We start from the raw sequence: 21,841 nt of genomic DNA on the forward strand, positions 1-21,841 counted from the left end.
CATCAACACAAGTTTTGTACCACCTCGGTTCCGAGAGTTCCGGAACCTGTACAGAAAATTGGAATAGAGATCAACATAAACATCATTTCCGACCTTTTTATTGCTCATGGAAACACACATTGCATATTGTACCACCACAAAGCTAGAATTTCAGAGGTGGTGGTCCAGATTGCTGTACTCGCCATGGACGTCGGGAGTGAAGTTGCGCACAGTTTGAGTCGAAACACCGTCCTGTGACTGCACGAAAAGCATTATTCAACATGGTGGCTGCTGTCAGATTTCCTCGAAGCCATAATCCGTTGGTAGCGGTCATCCACTGCAGTAGTAGCCCTTGGGCGGCCTGAGCGAGGAATGTCATCTCCTCCATGTCCGAACAACATCGCTTTCGTTCACTTCCGACACGCCTGGACACTTCCCTTGTTGAGAGCCCTTTCCCTCACAAAGTAACAATGCGGACGCGATCGAACCGCGGTATTGACCGTCTAGGCATGGTGAACTACAGACACGAGCCGTGTACCTCCTTCCTGGTGCAATGACGAACTGATCAGCTGTCGGACCCCCTCCGTCTAATAGGCTCTGCTCATGCATGGTTGTTTACATCTTTGTGCGGGTTTAGTGATATCTCTGAACAGAAAGGGAACACAGTATCCACAGTCAACGTCTATCGTCAGGAGTTCTGGGAACTGGGGCGATGCAAAACTTTTTTTGATGTGTGTATTTCTTAGTCCACAGTATGCGGGTCATTTGGCTCTTTTTAAAGAAAGCTTTAATTTTTACAGACTGTCAGAAAAACTCGATGTCTAAAACTTGCTATAAATAGTGTACTACAATATTACCTCGATTTTTTCGCGTGTAGCGTAATCAGTTTTTTGTGCTTTATTCCGTCACTTGTTAAGTTTCAGTGGTAGCCAGGACAGGCTCTAGGTACGCACCTTCGTTAATCTTTACAGGTAGCCTGTTAGTGGGCTTCGAATAATAATTCCGACAAAAGAAGCTCTGTTTCGTTACATGGTATTTGAATATAACAATACTATATGCCCAGACAGTGACGAGGGGGGGGGGGGGGGGGACCTATAATGCAGGTCTGGCCAAATAGCACTCCTCGAGTGCAAGCGCTCCGGCCTTGCTCTCGCCTAGAGCAGCGACTAGTAGAGCTAAGGGGCTGGGAAGGAAAGAAAAACACTGCAGCCGGACGCATAAAGCAAGGCAGTCGACTTGTCACAGATTGCTAACAGTTTTAATTGTATTAAATCAGATTTACGTTCTGCATTTGGAATACCAATCAGTGTACGCACTTGACCCAAAATAAATAGAAGTGGAGAACCCAAATCATCCAATGCTCAATTAAAATTGCTTTCCTTTTCATATAGTTTGAATGTCATACATGACTGCACTATTACTACCTCGAAAAATGTTCACTGGAACACAATTACAGCAATGGTCACGATTGTCTTCTAACGAGAGTGAATGGTGGCTGAAATAATGATGGCATTAGGGAACAAACTGAGGTAAGGATAAATGTAGCAAAGACAAAACTGCAGACTATTTCATTTCACCAAGTTTTTCAGTGCACGGGGAGAATCATTTGCTAACAGATGTGGCGGACAACATTGATGCTATCACACAAAAATTAATCCTATGGAGAAAACGGGCTGGATGCTTAAGATACAGAACGTTTCCCGGGAATCAAGGAAGTCATTTGTGGACCAGACATGTCGGAATATGTTTGAATAATTGAAACACTTCTCAAATATATTTAAGACTTTGCACGGTGAAGGATGATTTCGATTCATTTGTCACACCGTTCTCGATTTTTGCTGCTGATGTACCTCCTCATTACCTCGAGCTTGACCTGACAGACGTACTGCGTTGCTCCTGGCTCAATTAATCTTTTGTCCAATTCAGGAATTTTCAAGACACTTATGAAATGTTACCCCAAGAGGAATATACTCGAATAGAAAGAAAAGTCGGAGCAGTTATTTCAGTACGTCTACAATGATCGATACTCTCGGATATTCAAAGAGATGCTGACGATGGGTTCCAAGAATGCTCACAATGGATCACAAGATTCAAAAAAAGGCCATTTCACCTGAATTGTTGGAGCGTTGTGAGACCGACGGGTAGGCGTATCTCTCACGGATCGTTACGGGGGACGAAAGCTGGGTGCACCGCTTTGCGCCAGAAACAAAACGGCTGTCCATGGAGTGACGTCATCCTCATCCACCATCAAAGAAGAAATTCAAGACAACCCCTTCTGCCGAAATAGTCATGGCAACTGTGGTGTCACCGCCAGACACCACACTTGCTAGGTGGTAGCCTTTAAATCGGCCGCGGTACGTTAGCATACGTCGGACCCGCGTGTCGCCACTATCAGTGATTGCAGACCGAGCGCCGCCACGCGGCAGGTCTTGTCTAGATAGACTCCCTAGCAGTCGCCCCAGTTGTACAGTCGACTTCGCTAGCGATGGTTCACTGTCTACATACACTCTCATTTGCAGAGACGACAGTTTAGCATAGCCTTCAGCTACGTCATTTGCTACGACCTAGCAAGGCGCCATATTCAGTTACTATAAGCAATATCTTCAAGAATGTATTCTGAACAGATAATATTGTGACTCATGTACCGTCAAGAGCGACGTTCATCATTAATGGATTAAAGTTAAATATCAAACTAATTACGTCCGCTTTCTGAATTCTCATTCCTTGTCATGTTCCAGACCTCACGTCAGTATAGTTCTTCCCTCCTCACGCCAGCCTGCGTGAGCTAAAACGCGTGCATTTCGGTCCCCACTCGTAACACGATGTTGGCTCTTCTGCTAACACAAAAGCAACAGTCTTCTAGGATTGTGATTGTGTCATTCTCATGGATGTGATGCCAACGGAGTCAACCATCAACTCAGAGGCATACGTGACGACTCTGAATGAACTCGAGAACCGTTTCCGACGTGTTCCATCGGACAAGAACCCAGCGGAAAACTTGCTCCAACACGATAAAACACGCCCACACCCAAGTCTGAGAACCCGGGAATGCATCGCCAAATTGGGTTGGGTATCTTTTCCTCATCCGCCCTACAGTCCAGATCTGGCACCCACGGACTTTCGTCTCTTTAGGCCGCTTATAGATTCTTTTACTATCAGGGAATACATGCTCTTCCACAACGTTGGCGTACGGCTATAGAACGTAATGGAGACTACATAGAAAAATAGGACATGGACAAGACATGTTGATCTGTATTGTCACCAAATTCTGACTCCTAAGAATAAATATGTTTTGAGAAAAAAAATATGGGACATTACTAATCGAACGACCCTCAGATTCACACCACGAGAAGCAGAGGGGAAAGTGTGTGGTGGGAGTCTCCGTGATTGCACGATGTTTATTAGAAAGGAGTGTAGCCTCCCCATGGAGTCGGCCCACGAATAAGCAGAAAGGCATCGGATGTAAAGCTGCAAATCTGCTCCCAGGGGGGGTCACTGAGAAGGGGGGGGGCGCTCCCCCCCCCTCCCATCCAAACGATCGGCAAAAAAAAAATCTATCTCATAAGCAGCGGCGCCAAGATCAGCTAGAAAGTCGTGGATGGCAGAGATCAAGCGTGGCGGGTAAACACCGAGTGGTAGCCTGAAGGCCACTCACTGAGTCCGTACGTACATAACTAAATTTGGGCGAGGGAAGACCGTTTAATACAGCAGAGAGTCCGATAGATGGCCATCAATTCCGCAGTAAACACCCCACAGTTGTCAATATTGCTACCAACTTGAGATAGCGGACACTACAAGTGATTCCAAAAAAAGTTTCTCATAATATTTCAGTAATCGTTAACTCCCCACTTCTGCTCTATTTGATGGTGCCTACTAGTTCATGTTAGCAGCAAGCAGAAATCGGCAAATATCGGTCGATGCCACAGATTCGAGCAGTTCTGCCAACCACCTTGTCCTGAGTTTCCATTTTGGGTGCCTATAAAACTTGCACACGAAACAACACTTCAGGAAAGCATTTAGACAATGGAGCATACATTATATTCCATAACATGAATTGGTGATGTACAGTATGAGGAATTTGATTACTAAAACAGTCGGGCTACGACTCGTAAACAATTTGAGAAGAGTATGTCAAAGGAGCAATAATGTACGACGGCATAGTACAATAACAGTTTTCCGCTGTTTGTTGGGCGCTACTGCAGCGCGGTCACCGAAGAACGAAACGTGTAACCCCACAAGGTTGAGTTTTTTTGCCTCTCTCACTAGTTTCCGTGTCCCCTACACATTAAAACTCACGAACATATTTAAAACAGAAAATGGCAATTTTAGAGTCTTGCCCTTCTGGGATATATTTCTCCAGACACCAATGCTAATATTCAAAGAAATAATGTGACACTTTGAGGTGGGGGATGTTTTGAACCACGCTTGCCTAGATAACGGTAGAGGTCGAGTCTCACCCATCACGTTTACTACATTGCCAACCTCAGGAAACAACTGCGCTGCAGATGTCATCTAATTCTTTGTATACTGTGCTTTGCTTTGTTCGTGCGTTGCTCGTTGTTTTTTTATTTGCAAGTGAGTTAAGAGACTAAACTTGGTTCATGACAGGGTTCCAGTACGATCTTCAGAACACCAGATGCAATTTGCGATCCGTAAGAGCTGCTTCCACAGGAGCACAGACACAGACGTTGGCTCCCAGCCCTGCGAGAGGAAGGCAGTGTTTGTTCCAGCCTTTCACCACACGTCGCGGGCGTGGCTCTGTGAGCAGTCCACACAGAAATGGCGTGGTGGGGACATGTCACTTTGTTGTCTGCGTCACGTCTCTTTGTTGCCACGAGTGGTGCACTAGAGGGATGCGTGGCGAAGAAGTCCAAGTGGCGCGCTGCCGCTTTCATTAATTTGAAGTCATCCGATGTGCCTGAAAAAACTTATGTAGATGAAGCAAAGCTACTTACGTCTCAGTAGGCAGTTTCTCAGCGAAACTTTTATTTACAATGAAATGAATACCTCACGCCTCCCGTGAGACCCAAATTACAATGAAATGAATACCTCACGCCTCCCGTGAGACCCAAATTCCCAACTTATTGTCCCGCACTACATTCATAGTGCCCCTGCCCATCACACTCATTACTCTCGGCTTTACTGGCGATTCCCAAGAGTTCGGGCACTGTTTGTGCATCCGCACAGAAGAATATGGTCAAATGGCCAGTGACCCTTAATATATATGAAGATGGTATCTGTTCTTTCGGACATGTCTGAAAGGACAGATACTATCTTCATATATAAACTTATTTTTCTCGTAAAGAATTAATTAAAAATCACTGTTTTGGGATTTGCGCTTTATGATAAACTGGTTTTATTTTCGTTGTTCCCCACAGTTATTGTGATGCTTCCCAAATAAGTAATCCATCAGGCACATTCTGAAAAACTTGCAGTGAAGTATATAATCGTTGACCAGTTTACATTTGATAGGTTTTAAGAAATAGTTTGCTGTGTACAAAGTATAGCTGACACACCAAACTTATTTCTAACAGTGGAAGGAGACCAATACCTCTTCCAGTCCCCAGTTAGTAAGTGAGTACTTTGGTGTTTGCCTGCGACGAGGTATGGCGCGTTAACACTATATGTTATAGCTGCGCACTCTGCAGGACTGTAGCTGGTGTTTCTATTTAGTATGTGGTTTATGAAGTCGGTTACAATCACACCCAAGTTAATATTGCATTAAAGGTAATTTTCATTTTCAGATTAGAGAAATCAGTGTGAATGGCTCATGTCCCATGAATAGTATGACAAATAGTGTTCTTTGCCACTTGGTTTGTGCAGGTTTCATAGATTAATGGGCAAACACGATTTATTTACGACCCCCCCTGGAGATAATCCACTACTCTGAGAAACCCATCACCACTCCCCCACCCCTCTGTGAAATTACCAACCTCTCCCTGACTCCCACACCAATACAAGAAAATATTTAATATCGACGAATTGAGTAATTAATTAAATCAATAAATTAACTAACCCCTCCCCTTCTGGGAAATCCTCTAGGCCCCTCCTCTCCCCCACTTGGAAATTGGAAGGAAAAAGACTCAGTCTGTGCTGAGAGGAAGGATCTCACAACATGAAATTGAAATCAATGCCAATGACATAGCAAAAGATATACGGTTTATTTCTAAAATTCAAGTTGCAGGGCTTTGATCTGATGGGAAAAGCTTATCATTCTCTGCAGTTTCTTTAATTTTCAAAAATGCAGATATTGTGAAATACATCGATCATGAAAGAAATACCATCATGAAGTCGTCGTCAACATAACTCACGGTACACAATTACATTGCTAAAACGTTTCCGATCGCATCTCCGCACCGACCGCAGAGTATACGTGACGGGGGCCACAAGGGCCATGAGGATCACGTCTTTGTGCGTCCATGCAACAGTTGCTTCACTGTTACAGTACTATGTGCTATCACCTCTAGCTGGGACAGGACTGGAAGTCTGCACATGCATGAACCCCTCTCAAGTGGCTACTTCCTGTCGAACAAAACAGCAGGTGGTGGCAACCATTTGATCTTTGAGACCTAAGAAACCACTACCGCTCTCTCTCAAGTGGCTACTTCCTGTCTGTGATTGAATTAATGTGTGCAATCACACAGACCACAATGTTCCTCCCACACTCACAACTCATCATGCAGACCAGGTGCTGGTAGTAGGTATATCCCTCTGTTCTCACACTTCCGTTGCTTTGGAAACCAATAGCGGATGGAAGGAAAGCATTCCAGAAACCACCTTGAAAACTCCCTTGTTGTGAATACAATAGCAAATACCTGGGAAACCTCCAGCCCCTATTGGAAATACGTCCCCCACTCTATCAAACTGGGTAATTAACTCAATACCCTCTGTTTGAGACAGTTTTTCCTAGCATACTATTGGTGGATACTAGGACCGGTATATGCTGTGGCGGGGAATTCCGAGATTCGATCCCGCGACTGCCTAGTTTCCAAACCCTATTCTTTCCCAAGGTGACATTAGAAAAGTTTTTATAGGTCATAGTTTTACTCCATTGGATGTTACAAAAATAATGAGGGGGGGGGGGGAGAGAAAGAGAAAGAGAGAGAGAGAGAGAGAGAGAGAGAGAGAGAGAGAGAGAGAGAGAGAGAGATTGCTGTCAACGAAGCCTCTTACCACATTACACTATCTTATTTCTAGCCTGCTAATTACAGAAATACGATAAAGGAGATACTTATAAACTGTCATTCGGTATCAATGCATTGTAGGTGTTGTGCTTCTGAATTTCGTTGTGCAATGTAAGTTCCTGTACTGTTTTTCCTTGTTTTAGATCTCTTGCTGGTAAGTGACAGATGGACAACTAGATAGTCTTCTAACTATGGAACAATGCTGTTGCAATGTGAAGGTATTTCTTGGTAATTAGCAGGTGTCTGTGACTTGGAACTTAGCTAGCATCTTCTTACTCTAGCAAACGTTGCCAAACATGCAAGATCGCACGTAACATAAATAATAGATGCAAGGGCTTTTTAATTATAATTACGCCCTTTATTTTTTGACACACATGTGATAACGACAAAATGGTGGGAGGATTTTGCTGGTGGGAAGCTATGATCAGTCGTGTCAAACAACACCCAGCTGGTGTGAGTGTAGGCATACCATAATTTTTCAGATACTATACTTCTATAAATGATGATCACACTACTTGTCGGGAATGTTACATTGTTGGAATGTAAAGTTACAGTGGTTAGAGTCTTGGAGGGATGCAGCTTCTGGAAGTGCTTGAAAATACCTGCAGCCTATTCTGAAATCTGATTAGCTGGAAGAATTAAATGTCAATTCGGACACTATACACATATAAACGATAATCGGAAATGTGTATGTGTTGGAGTGTAAAGTGACAGAGTTCCGACATGTGCAAAGAAAATGACTATGTCCAGTCGTAAGGGAGGTATGGATCTGACGTGGGAAACTGTAACTTCAACATATCGATAGCTGGTAAGGAGAATGAAAGATTTTATCTGGAAAATTATATGCAGTCATAAGAATTATACAGATCTACATAGAAAACTGATGTTTCCAGAGCCACAGTCATCATCAGAAAAAGGTATTTCAGATACTTCACTCACTGGCGAAGGTCACCAGATTGGCATTACGATCATAAAATTTAATTGAAATTACACTGATAAGTATGTGGCTGGTTTCCTAGAATGATTCTGCCTGCCTTGCAGGTGCGTGGCGGGGGTAGCTGAAACGAATGGACATTTCTGGCTGAAGGGGTGAGCTGCTGCTAAGCCTCCAGAACCCATCAGGTGGGGTACGGGAATGCATATAATTTCACCATGTCAATTCGTGGGTTTAATCGCTTCGAAAAACCCAGAAATAGCACACATCTGGCTAGTTATATCTGAGAAGTTAAACCAATGAGCAATGGTAGCAGCAGTTTCATTGCAATCTGAAGATAGTGACTTTAAAGCTTCACAGACTTGGCGTGACACCTCCAAGGGAAAGCATAGGACTCTGTTTGACATTTTACCAAATATGTCGAAGAATTATGGCAAACAGCAGAGACGTTTCAGTATCAAACATCTGCTATAATTCTGCACTTCAATCCGGATTTTGTGGTCAGCACACACCAAATCAGATCATAACATTACATCAGCAATAAATAAACACTGACGCATCGAGATGAAAAATTCACGGAACTTCTTGTCAAACAATTAAATTTCCTGGCACATTTATACATCATGCAATACCCCATGTATGTAACCTGAAGTTGTATAACAGCAAACTGCACTCTTGACTGAACATGTCTGCGATTTTGTTTTTAATGTTTGATTACAGTGGAATCTAACTTCTTGAGTAATTTCTTAATTTCAAATTTTATGCTATTTTTCAGTATCTTTTAGACTGCGATTTTTTTAAAAGGTAAAAAGGGGATAAAATAAATAAATGAAAAACTCTTTTCATAGAGGACACTTATCCTTGATGGCCACAATTTACATTTATTTGAAGCTCTACACTGACATCATCTTTTAACAACTGACACCTCCTTGAGGCGCCAGCTTAACAATTGCGTGTCAGGAATAATAAGAGGCTTTCTACATACTTTATGCTTCACTATATACCACAGGTTTGCTGTCTGAGTATAACATTTTTGTAAATCGGTCTTACACTACTGTTTAGAGTACGTATCTGAATTTTTTGATAGTAGGATGGCCTGAAGATGGTACTGGGTACCGAAGCAAGTCGGAAAAATAAATTGAGACTACAGACTAAAACATATACTTTTTCAGATGACTGTACCATCATCTGGCGACACAGCAGAGATCGCTACATCCGTCTGGTAAGGAATATGAGCATTATGTCTCAAGAGAGCAGCAGAGGCTAACCGGGACGGCCTGTGAAAGCAGTCATCTGAAAATAGCATAATGAGTTAGATTCCATTGTAATGAAACATTAAAAACAAAATCGCAAACATGTTCAGCCAAGTTTGCCATTTGCCGTCATACAACTGCACGTTACCTACAAGGGGTATTATGCGATAGGTCAGCGATGGTAAACGTGACAGAATAGCGAATGAGAGTAATTGTCTGTTTCCTTGCTATCAATGCCATTTCAATATGAAAAACAGTCATCAGTGTCAGACACCAGCCCACAGCACACCATGTATTTAACACCAACCAGAAGTCAGGAACATGACCTTTGTGTACCAACAAATACTTCACAACTAAATCAAAGAGCAGTTAAGATATGTTCACCAAAGGTAGTCTCTGCTGTGATGCATATTACAGAGCACAGATCGCACAGGTTCACAAAACTCGAACACTTAAAGTTACTTCTCTGATATGCATATTCTTTCTCCCATTGCTCCATCTGAATGTGGAATAGCAATATAGATATACTAGCAGTTACGTAAGTTAACCTCCACAATGTTTTGCATGCAGCCTTACTGCCTATCTAGAATATACTGGAGCAAGGCAGCATCAAAGTATTTAGCACCACACACAACACACATCTCTCACTTCTGATGTGAGTGAGTTTGTGCAGGAAAATGCACTACAGTAATCCCTACACACATTTGGTCACTTTGGTTCAGTTGGTATAGTACCACTCTAGCATTTGTAGCAGAAGCAGTAGATGAAGATGATGATGATTCAGTAGATTTAAACTGTAGGCCCCATGGCAAACTCAGATTACAATAGGTTCCCAGCTACCTGTAGGATTCTCAGTCAGCTGTACCATAGCAATGCACACATTCTCTTGATGGGTGGCAGTATTACTTTTCATATAATGTCGTAGTGGTGCTTGAGAAGGAGGTGGTTGGTGTTGAACATCCCATTGCCGTACAAGTACTAACCATGACATCTTCGATGATCGTCATAATCTGACATCCAAAATATTTGTTCCAATATTGTGGCACTGCGATTATCCCCCCCCCCCCCAACTCATCCTCAATGCAGGCCAACTACCCATGAAGTGAACCCAGCAGTTGTACTCCATACTCCGTAGTGAGAGACTGACCGCAACCGCCGCCGCCGCCGCCACCACCACCACCACAAGAAACCTACAGGCTCCAGACACAAGAAATTGACTAGCACATTTGATCAAATTCTGTTTGTAGGAAGGACGGTTGGAGTTTAATGTTTTGTCTACATCGACATCAATTTTCCATCATACCAAGGTGTGCCTATAGTCTGTTAAAATGTTATACTGACACCCATCAAAAGAATGTCTGGGTCGCTGTGGTACAACTGGTTAAGAAACCTTCAGTTAGCTAGGAACCTATTGCAATCTGAATTTGCCATGAACCCTAGTCTTTAAAGCTATTGAATCATCATCATCTACTACTACTACTTCTACTGCTGCCGCTGCAGCTTCAAAGGCTAGTGTGGTAATATACCAACTGAGCCAAAGTGACTCACAGGTTTGTATGAACCATTACAGCCCATTATCCTGTACAATCTCCCTTACAATTCATCAGAAATGAGAGGTTGGAGGTTATCAAGATATTACTGCTATTTCAGTATTCCACCTACAGGTAGAGTAATGGGAGAAAGTAAATGTGTGTCTGAGAATTAAATAAGCATTCGAATGTGGTGAATCTGTGCAATCCTTACTATGCAATATGAACCACTATGAAGAGACTACTTACATTGGACATACCTCAACTGCTCTCTGATTAAGTTGTCAAGTATTTGCTGAAACATGAAGACAGTATTCCTGACTTCTAGTCAGTGTTAAATACAAGATCTGTAAATGACGAATGAGTGTTTGTTATTTTTCTTTGTGATATGAAGGAAATTTATTTGGCTTCCTTGTTCTATCTCTATTCCGAACTTTATGTTGTTGTGTAATGTGTTTATCTCTGCATGCAGTAGTTGAATTTTCTGGTTCATCTACCAAGCAGTGTATGCCAGCCATGTATCTCCACCAATACAATATACTGTATTTTCCTGGAACTATATTCTGAAAAATTCTTTTATTTTGTCCAGGAAGATATTTGCAAACTTTCCTGAAATTAAGGACCCCATTGGCAACCCTGCTCCTTTTAGGTAGAATTCTTTGTTGAATTCAAAGTAATTTTGGTCAGTAATGACGTGCAGGCCTGTGTTTATCTCTGTTACATGTTCTTGTGGTAACTGATTGTAAATGAGATCAACATAGCTGTGTCTGGAGTTTGTGTCTTATTTGATTTGTTATTTCTTTCTTGATTTTTACTTTTCTGTAATTTTGAATTTTATGCTGTTGCGCAAGTATATTTAGCATATCCCTGGCGAGGGTGGTGGTGGTGGTGGTGCTGCTTTCCTGCTGTTTACTATGGGCCTCACATGGGAATTTTCCTTATGAAGCTTTCGTTTGCTCTGGGGTTTTGGGGCATAGCCCTATGTTCATGGTGCTTATGTAATTCCTCTGTTCCTGAGTTACAATTATTAAGATTGCAAAAAATTATAGATACCAAGAATCCCTAGTAACAAAACTGAACAAGAAATCCAGGAAAACATTAAAATAAGATACAAACCACCACACAAATCCAGAGACCCACATCACCCAACACACACACACACACACCACCACCACCACCACCACCACCACCACCACCACCACCACCACCACACAACAAGAGAACACCATAGAAACTCAACAGGCGAACTGGTACACACACTCATATCGACAAACATACAGATGTGTGATCATCATCAAGAACCAAGAAATAAAAATAGCATTGCAAAGCAACAACTCTACATAGAAATGACTAAAAAAGCAAGATCACATGGACATGTACCAAAAATCTGTCATTTACCATAACAGCTGTGATGCTCTGTACCTAGGGCAGACAGGTATAAGGAATACAAAAGAGCATGGAAATCTGGCATCAGCCATTCAACATTTACGGAATGCTTGTGTCGAGAAAACTACCACCCTATCAAAACAGAAAAGAACATGAAAATAGCTTCATCAACAAGAAGTATCTCTTACACCTACAAGAAAACTTCAAAATTCAAAAAGCAATAATAGCGAAGAAACACACTTTAAATGAGCATACACACACAGCAATTAGACGCTATTTAAACTAATAAAACATATTGTTGAAAAAGAAAACACCAATAGATAACACTAAATAATATCAAACTAGCCAATATCCCCAATTCGGGATCTCACACACACACACACACACACACACACACACACACACACACAGAGAGAGAGAGAGAGAGAGAGAGAGAGAGAGAGAGAGAGAGAGAGAGAGAGAGAGAGAGACTAGAATTATAACAAAAAAGGAAATAAAACATGAAGTAAAGAAAATAAAAAGAAGTATTTTACAGAAGGAAAAATATATGTATAAAAATGAAATAAAAAATTCAAAATATTTACATAAACGAAAATGCTTTGTAGGAAAAACATTCTCACTCTCTCTTCCTCGTCGGAAAATATAAACACTTACATAGCGATAGCAGACGCGTTCGCCACTATAAAAACAAACAAAAGACGAACAAAACACACAAACCAGTGAGGAAAGGTCAGTGCACAGAAGTTTAAATGTGTTACGTGAAACAGCAGTGTGCAAATGCAAATACTCAACACAAACACGTGGAAGGTGAAGAAGAAAGGTTGACAAAAAGTCTAGACAACGACGCAATATAGTACTAACTGCTGCCAACAGAATTACAAATACAAAATGTCCGTTGCAAAGACAAATCACCAAAATGGGTATCACTGCAGTAGATTGGTTACTCGACAGTGGATACTGTTTATATTGCAAAAAAAAAAAACCGCGTAGGAAATTGAAACAGCAGGACTGCATAAACGAAGTTTCCAACGAATCTATCTAGTGGCCACCGAATGATAAAACTAAATTAATAACCGCTCGCACCGCTTACAATCAATTTTACTACCACCACGTCATAAGTTCGTTGAACCAAACAGAAAGAAACTTCCATATAAAGTCACAAAACTTTTCCTTTCCCATGTACTTTAAATGGAGAATAGATGTACATCATGACGCTGTGACTGTCACGTCGCAAATGAGTCAACGGAACACACACCGTGGAGAACTTCCTTGTGAGAACTACCCTGCAGCGGTAGTGAAGTGCCTGCACCGCCTTCAGAGGTCGTAGTTGCCATGGTTTCAGATACTCGACGGAACACGTGGTGGAGATGTCCAACATGTGCGCATTATAACCACTATAAAATAGAAGGCTGGCAGATCTTGCTGAAGATATAATTATGTAGTCTCATCCACGTGCGCAAAAACGGTAATTGCTTCTAAGGTGAAGTTGAGGTACAATCGAGGGGAAATCTGAGAAAGACTGCATCTTTAACATTCATTTACTGCCCGAAATATGCACAGGACGAAATTTTGTAAAAGATTTTTATGTTGATTTTTGTATTACTAGTACGTATGTGAGGAATCGACCTGCGAAGTCAAGAGTGCGCGAATTTTTCTTCAACCTGTGTACTTCAAACACACTACTGGAGGTCCGCAATTCCTTTAATAACTTTTGTGATCATTATTTTCACCGTCAATTAATCATCAAACCAAACATTTTCCAATGAATAATTTTAAGGTTATATGTGAGCAGGTGAAGTAACTGATTCTTATAAAGTTTCTTGTCCGAGATACAGGTCCATCCTTTAGATATTCGGGGATAAAAACAATTTTGAGTCATATGGCGCAATTGTTCTCAATTGTACCTCTTCGATGTCAAGAAGCTGAAAAGACAAGAGTGTTATTTTCACATGGAAAGCAGACCTTGTCAACTTCAACATGTCAGTTAAGAGACCTATGACGAACAATACTAGACAAAGGTAACTGCGAAATGCTTGTGTGTGTACCCTCTACAGTGAGTCCGCTGAGCGGCACATTACTCCTCGAAACTCAAGTGCTTATTAAAAGATCCACAACGAATCTAATAAACACGATTAATGAGGAAAGGGTTGCACTAGCATTGGATACCAGGTACCAGTATTGTCATAATTTACTGTTACGTAACTTCAAAGGGACTTACGAATTACAAATCAAAAGCTTGACCCAAGTAAACCCTCAATATTTATTACAAATTCTTATTGCGCGATTTTGATAAAAGACTGTACTAGATTTTTAAAGCAGCACACAACAAAACATTGAAGTGAGATATGAAACTATGTTTAATAGGCAATGGTGAAATTGGCGAAGATAATTTAACAGGGTTTCATGCAAATCAATTTCCTGACATACTACTAAAGCACAGCAAGCCCTCGAAATGAAACCAGTGGTTGTGCCGGAAAGAGAACATGACATTACATGTCCACCTAGTCACGAAAAACCAAAGTGAATTTTACTAAATTAGTAACAAAACACTTAACTGTTCCGCCCCAGCCAGTCGATGCCACTAGTGTTATTCTCATTATGTGCATTTGGACAAGTAGACTGACAAGTGAGTGATGTGCCACCCCACTCTGCCTTGCACGTGAACGCCGTCTGTCCACGTCCTAATCTACAACTAGAGGTGTCTACAGAAAGCCGTCTGCAACTAGAGTGCCTTCAAGAATTCTCCTGCCTTGCTGAAATCTACTAGTGCTACCACCAGTGTCAAATTCTCCCACTATGGAATGCGTGAAAATTATCCTCTGATCATTCATTCTCCCGCTCGCGCTATTCCGAGAAAGCGGGCCTACGTCAGAGGCTTATGTCTTACCTGCCAATCCGCTGTCTTATCTATATAAAAAATTTTGACAGCAGTCACTGGTCATTTCTTAGCTGTCTTTGCAGAACAACAAACACGTACCTTTGACGACCGTGGGATAGAAAAGTTATCCCCTCGTTTCTTCCGCGAAATTTCCGGTCAACGCACAACGCCTTTTGCAGAAAGTGCAGCGCCGGACTGGACACATTGTAAAACCTCCATTATAGCGGAAGGCGCGTCCCCACTGCTATCTTTTTAGCGTATTCACTTCGGTCCACGCGTTGCTCTTGGTTTTCCAAATTTCTCCGAAGAAGACTGTTGCATCCGCCAATGCAGCGCCACAGGGACAATGCTCGTCCGAATACCTGCTTTGGGCGCCCAGCAGCATCCGGTCGGCGTCCTGGCTTTTAAGCTGCCACAAGGGGACTGAGGGTGCAGTACGTTAAAGTGCCGATCACTGTTATCGGCATCAGTTTGTAACCGAGAATACAACATTCGTGCATCGATTCGCAGTTACCATAAAAAATAGAAAATAGAATGAATAACTAGGACTTGACCTATACAATTACTATCGTAATCTACGTCACTTGAATAAAAAATAATACGTTGATCGACGTACATTGGACTTAAATTGGTATCAGACGTGATTTCCAAATCGGAGAAATGGTAAGTGCCACAGTCCGAAAACTTTGACGCTTTTCAAAATGTTTGAGCCCCGACCGGTTCAGATTTTCTGGTGCAAATTCGGGTGGCTGGTAAAAAATATGTTGATGTCTCTAAACAACCTGGAATTTTTCATATTACCTGGCATGACATTAGTGACAAGTACTTGAATAAAATGTCGAAGACACTAAAAGAGTAATCTAGCCTAGCCAACGATACTTCTTAAACATATGCATTGATATTCATAACTATGCTGAAAGCCGTACTACATTCAGTAATGAAATAAAAGCCTAATTATGCACCTGTAGTCCTCTGCATTATTGCGGGAATCACTCATTAATTCACATTACTTATAGTGATAGGACTGTTGAGATCTGAATCTTCCTCAGTGACAGTCGATCTTTAGGAATTCTGCTCAAACTATGAATCGCCAATACCGCCGTGAAAACTTTTGTTGTAGACTACAAAAACGACCCAACATTCCAGGTATGACAGACAAAGATATAAGCGGCTTTACCTGACTACAAATTGAACTGGGAGATGCTGTCACTCTTAAAACTTTCGTGTAATATAAATTACAGCGTCAGTTGACAAAGAACGTCTTACTGAGAAGCGACACGACGGTACACTTCCATCAAATCAACAATTACAGTTTTCACTGTCTGAAATGAGCTCATTGTATTATTGATTTGTGGAAGTAGTTTCGGCTTGAATACGTCAATCACAGTCTACAGTCAGTGATGTCTATTAATCGCCACATATGTATTAGACAGTTCATAGAAATATGCACTAAGGCCACAACTTTACTATCAGATCCATTTTGTAGACATAATCATGCTGTTACGCAATCTTTGTCATCGGTCTGTATCAAGAGCAAAATCAGAGAAATTAATCTGCACAAATGATACATTTTTATTTGTCTTTAGAAAGAAATTTTCATCCAAAATGTCCATGTAGATACATTCGTATCGCATTATTCATGTTACGTGTACAAGTGCTCCTAGTATCCTTACCAACAACCGTATCTGTACACATCAAAGGCATCTGTAAGCAAATGACACCTCACGAATATCCAACACCTTACGACAACATGCAGGAAACTAATCCAAAGCATAAGCTACACGTAACACTGTGTTCTGCTGCTGTATTTAAAATGTTATTCAGTCAGTCAAAACTGGCATGAATTCCAGATGATTACATTCGTCAAATAACATCCTTTACAGAATGTAACTCCTCTGTAGAAAACAGCTTCAGCTTCAAAAGTTTGATTACTCTGCACGTGAGTTCGTGTGTTAAGTATTTGACGTTAAGCGTGTGCGCTTAAAACTTTACAAAAGGTTGGCAATTGCCTTTACAGCTTACTGGAAGTTCCTAAGTGCTCTCGTTTCTCAAATACTGGATGGGGATAGTCAGAGTCATTCGCGCTCGGTTTTAAGCAAAAGCTTGTTTTTCACTCATCTCAATGACAATGGCGTCGTATCTCCTGAATTATTTGACGTACAATGATATAATTTTTCAGATACAGTGTGTGTGGATACTGCCTGCAAAATACGATGCGAATTGAGTTAGTAGTAAAGATGTAATAAATTAAAACGTCATGCGTGATAAGTTTTACTGCAAGAACTGCGAAAATTTATTACGCGATGAACTTTAATATGTGTATGTGTGTGTGTGTGTGTGTGTGGGGGGGGGGGGGGGGGGGGGGGGGTGGCGGGGGGATAGCGAGCGAAATAGAGCTTCGTAAAGTTTAACTACTGGATGACTGTAATCTGGGTATTTGCGCACAGTGAATTACGCTAACTCAAATATGCAGGGTGTTTTACAACACACACACAAAAATCCATGTCCGGAAACGTCCAGCGATGCTACAGAGCGTTATGGCTCCAGGCGCCGGCGTATGTAAATGCCTGTATGTACACGTTGACTTCGTGATGCTACAGACTTTCTAAGATGAAGGAGAAGAATAAATGTATCAATTTGTGTAAACAGACGTTCTGATACCGTTCACAGTGGAATTCCATGTACTGGTACTGGTGTTCCTAAGACTGTTAGGTAGGTCACTTTCAGAAGTGACAACACAGGCCAAAACAAAAAAGTCTAGTAAATAGTGGCACTAAAATGCAGAGCTGTGAGCACTCAAGGGAGGAAATGTGTTTCACAGTAGCAAGAATGTACACGTGCTCACAGCTCCTCAGGGACGCATTTTAGAGCCCATGTTTACCAGACATTTCTTCCTTGTTTCGGTCCATATTATCACCCCTGAAAGCTGTCTACTCTACAATCTTAGCAACAACAGTATCAGTGCATTTATTCTTCTGCCAAAGGTGTCAGAACGGTTTTCGCTTTTAACTTTCGACTCGTCTGTTTCCTTTACAGGGATTCTTCCCTGAAATTTATACATTTAACCTTCTCCGTCATCCTAGAAAGTTTTTATCATCACCACGAAATCAAACCGTATAGTCATTTACAGGCGCCGGCGCCTGTAACTTTGGCGCTCTGTAGCGTCTTTTAATGATATTTTTGGACATCGGTTCCCTCGTAAAATTTTATCTATTAAGTCTCCTCTACAACCTCGAGAAGTGTGTTAACATGAACTGTGAAACGCTCCGTATACAAAATTTCTAACGGTAATATTGCTCTTGCTGTTACACCTTAACCATAAGATTTATAATTTCAGTCAAAAATTATACCAAGTACTGAAAATCAAATGACTGTTACCCCTGGTAGCCATTAAATAGGCAGCCTGCAATTGGGACCTGGAGACCGTCTCGGGTTAGCCGTTTAGTAATAGCTTCTGCAGTTCTAGAGACGAGGGTTCTTCATACTGTAATACTGCTCTGCCACGGTATTATTGCACTTGGCCGGTAGAGAAAACACACGGTGATGTTACAGTCAACAAGTATAGCGGAGACCAAGGAAAACGCATTGTACTGTCAATGCTTTAAAGTCAGCTATGCACATACTATCGACATCGATTACGCGCTGACTCAAAATGAGCGCATTCTCTCCCAGGTGCAATGATATTGTGGTTGACTAAATACTGTTGCCAGCTGTGGTGGACACCAGCTCTTACAGCGACACAGTACCAGCGAGTATCAATACACGAAGAAGAGACGGGAAGCTGTGGTGCAGACCTTCAACGTAAGCAGCTGCATTGAAGGTCACGCGTCCTACTTCGTCTGCGGGCGACAACGTCATCAGTGCAGACTTCCCCTCTCCCCCTCCCAACCACACCGCAAACAAAAGACAGTTTGGCTTCGCAAGCAGTGCCCCTCCCAGCTTTTCTCTTGTCTGAGGCGTCACTGCCTCAGCCCAAAACAGCGCCAGCCAGAAACGGAATGCTCCAGGAAATCTCTCCTAGTTTTGTGTAACATCTGTTATCCTACTTCAAGGACAAAAACGCTGATTTGCAAGTTATTTCGTCTAAGCAATCACTGCAACTATGATTAATTGCGATTGATTACATGGCATTTCATTCGGTTGCCCTTGTGCGCCGATAGTATCACAAAATACCAAAAACTTATCAAGACGACCAATAAATAAGTGTTAAATAACACACAGTAGATTCTAAAATTAGAAAGTAGTAAGTTCTGATAGTTGGGTCAAACCTAGCTGCAACACTATTACAAGCATCCTGTTGTTGCTAAAGTATCTATATTTTGGTCCATTTCTGTATCACTTTCCATACGAATTACCTCTTAAAGCTCCTCTTCAGTACTGTTGTCGAGAACTAATTTTATTTCATTCGAACTTATTAACTCCTATTATCGCGGTTAACAAATTCTGCAGATAACAACTACTTCTCATCCGAGGATTTCTGTGACTTGACACACGGTCTATGGCCTATGCAACTAACATGGAAAACTACAGGAAGAAGCATAACGCGGTTTTTTAAATTACAGGAAACGTTCACTCTATCACTGTAACTGTTCGGTTGCACTGTATTTCGTGCAAAATCAAACCACCTTAAAAAAATACTGATTTACACAAAATATTTATTTGAAAATATTAAAATGTAACAACAATTGCGTAAAATATGTTACTCAGCTGCTTTGCAATAATGGCGTGCCCTTTCTTTTCCAAACAATAGTTCACTCGTTATTACTATCTGAAGTTGTTAAAATTTAGCTGTAGCATTGGAACTGGTAAACAACATTATAAATCTATCTTAGGTTTGCGAAACATGAAAATTTGTAATTGTAGACAACTGTCCTAATAGGATGAGTAGCACAGTTCTTTAAATTTCAGCCTCAAAACAACGTAAGCGTACCAGACGTTAGTTAATGATTAAAAGGAAAACTTAACTTAATCGAGGTAGAAATATATCGCCAGTTATATCGCAGTTTTTTGTTTCTACTGCTGCATGCTTCAATAGAATACATAACGTAGCCTTCACAATACTCCCTTCATTGAAGACTGTTTTGTTAATATCGTTGGGGAGTTTCAGAAGGGAAACTACCATTCTGCTAATGACAGTCTACTGCAAGGTTATTTAAAAGGTCTACTGCAAGTCACATTGCTTTTAACACGCCCCACCATCACTGTATCGTCAACAGTCTTTAAAAAGAAATTCTACAGAAATAAAGTAAAATCGCCCTGTTTTGAGTGCTATACACGTTGCACTATATCAACAGCATCCTGATCTAACATTTAAAACGAATCAGAAGTAACTAATTACTACTTTATTTTAAGTGTACTTTCCTAGCAGTTAGATACAGAGTTCACCAGTTAATAAATATGCCTCTCCGACCCCATCCGACATTTCAATAACTACACGAAACCTGCAGACAAAGATCCGAAAGGCTGTTTGCACATTAAATATGACATTCCCTACAGTGTTATGTATGCCTGTATAGTTTTATTTGTGCTAAGACCAGTACGGACATCCAAAGCTAGAAAGTGACTAAACAACTGCCCATTTACCTAAATATTACTAGGCCTACATACATCTTAATGAAGCACAAATCAAGTACTGAAGTAATATACTGAATACGTTTTCAGTCGTGCTTTGATCTGCACAGTCGTAACACAACAAAAAGTGTGAAAAACTGGTGATACCACGTCGTAAATAATACTTCAAACTCGATAAATTCCGCATATCAAGGCGGTTTAGTTAAGCATGTCCTTCCATCATAAATAAAGTTACCAAAGTAAAATCTTCTTCAAATATCATCTTGGAAACAATTCAGTAGATATAAAAACATCACATCAGCATATCTTCGTTCCCGGGCACATTTTCTTAACCAAATACAAACAGCTACGATGTTTACCTCATTTGCTCCGATGTACAAAACATAGCTACAGAAATCAGATTCCACAGCTTACCTTCCTTAGGTCTCAATTCTTGGCAGCACGGCGTAATCTCAAAGCAAAGCAGACAGCGGAACGAAGTTAAGTCATGAATCACAAAATATACAACAGATGTACTAACTAATGTCCGAACATTAAACGTAAACACAACTCTGCACACTTCTTCTTGGACACGTCATTAACACAAGTGAAACCATCGCAATAAACTCGTCCAAACGTGAAACAGAGATACGAAATAATCACACAGCAACGTAAACTAATTTCAGGCTACTGCTCACTTCACTCCGCGCAGATAAGGCAGTTCCTCGTGCAGCAGTCAACTCGCTAGCAGGGCTACCAACTACGTCGCGCTGAAACGCACGCAGGCAAGTACCGTGCCACGCGAAGGCACAGCCACTGATTCTTCAATCCTAAAGGTGGTAGCCATGAAAAGCACACGCATTATTACGTAAGAAAAATATTTCAGTCCTTTTGTTTGACGAAGAAATAACTCAAAAACGGATGTTTTATTCGTACTGTAAATACTGATGAATATTTTAATATCTTTTGCCCGTTTACTGCCTAATTCTTATTAGGAATTATCACCATTACGACGCAACAGCTTCTACGAAGTCGCCTGTACGATGTGAGTATAACACGTTTTTGTAATTCAGTCAAAATAAATAAAGAAAAATGATTTATTAATTTCTAGTTCACAGTTAAGCTTCACACTCCGCGTGAGCGTGAGA

General features: G+C 41.2%; 1 protein-coding gene across 3 annotated transcripts in view; it reads right to left on the reverse strand.

Moving 5' to 3' along the window:
* LOC124784099 (inversin-like) overlaps window positions 1–21,428 on the reverse strand; it is a 97,734-nt gene extending 76,306 nt beyond the window's left edge. The window contains exons 1-2 of one of the 3 annotated variants that reach the window (XM_047254074.1): window positions 21,129–21,428; window positions 9,280–9,390 (exon numbers count right to left, since the gene is read on the reverse strand). The gene's annotated coding sequence lies outside the window, so the exon portion shown is untranslated. Of the gene's footprint in view, window positions 1–9,279; window positions 9,391–12,277; window positions 12,393–21,128 lie in introns of those variants that run through there. The other 2 variants (XM_047254075.1, XM_047254073.1) reach the window with 2 other exon arrangements.
* Between the last annotated feature and the right edge of the window lie 413 nt (window positions 21,429–21,841).

This window comes from Schistocerca piceifrons, chromosome 1, assembly GCF_021461385.2.
Source record: "Schistocerca piceifrons isolate TAMUIC-IGC-003096 chromosome 1, iqSchPice1.1, whole genome shotgun sequence".
NCBI classification, from domain to species: Eukaryota; Metazoa; Arthropoda; class Insecta; order Orthoptera; family Acrididae; genus Schistocerca; species Schistocerca piceifrons.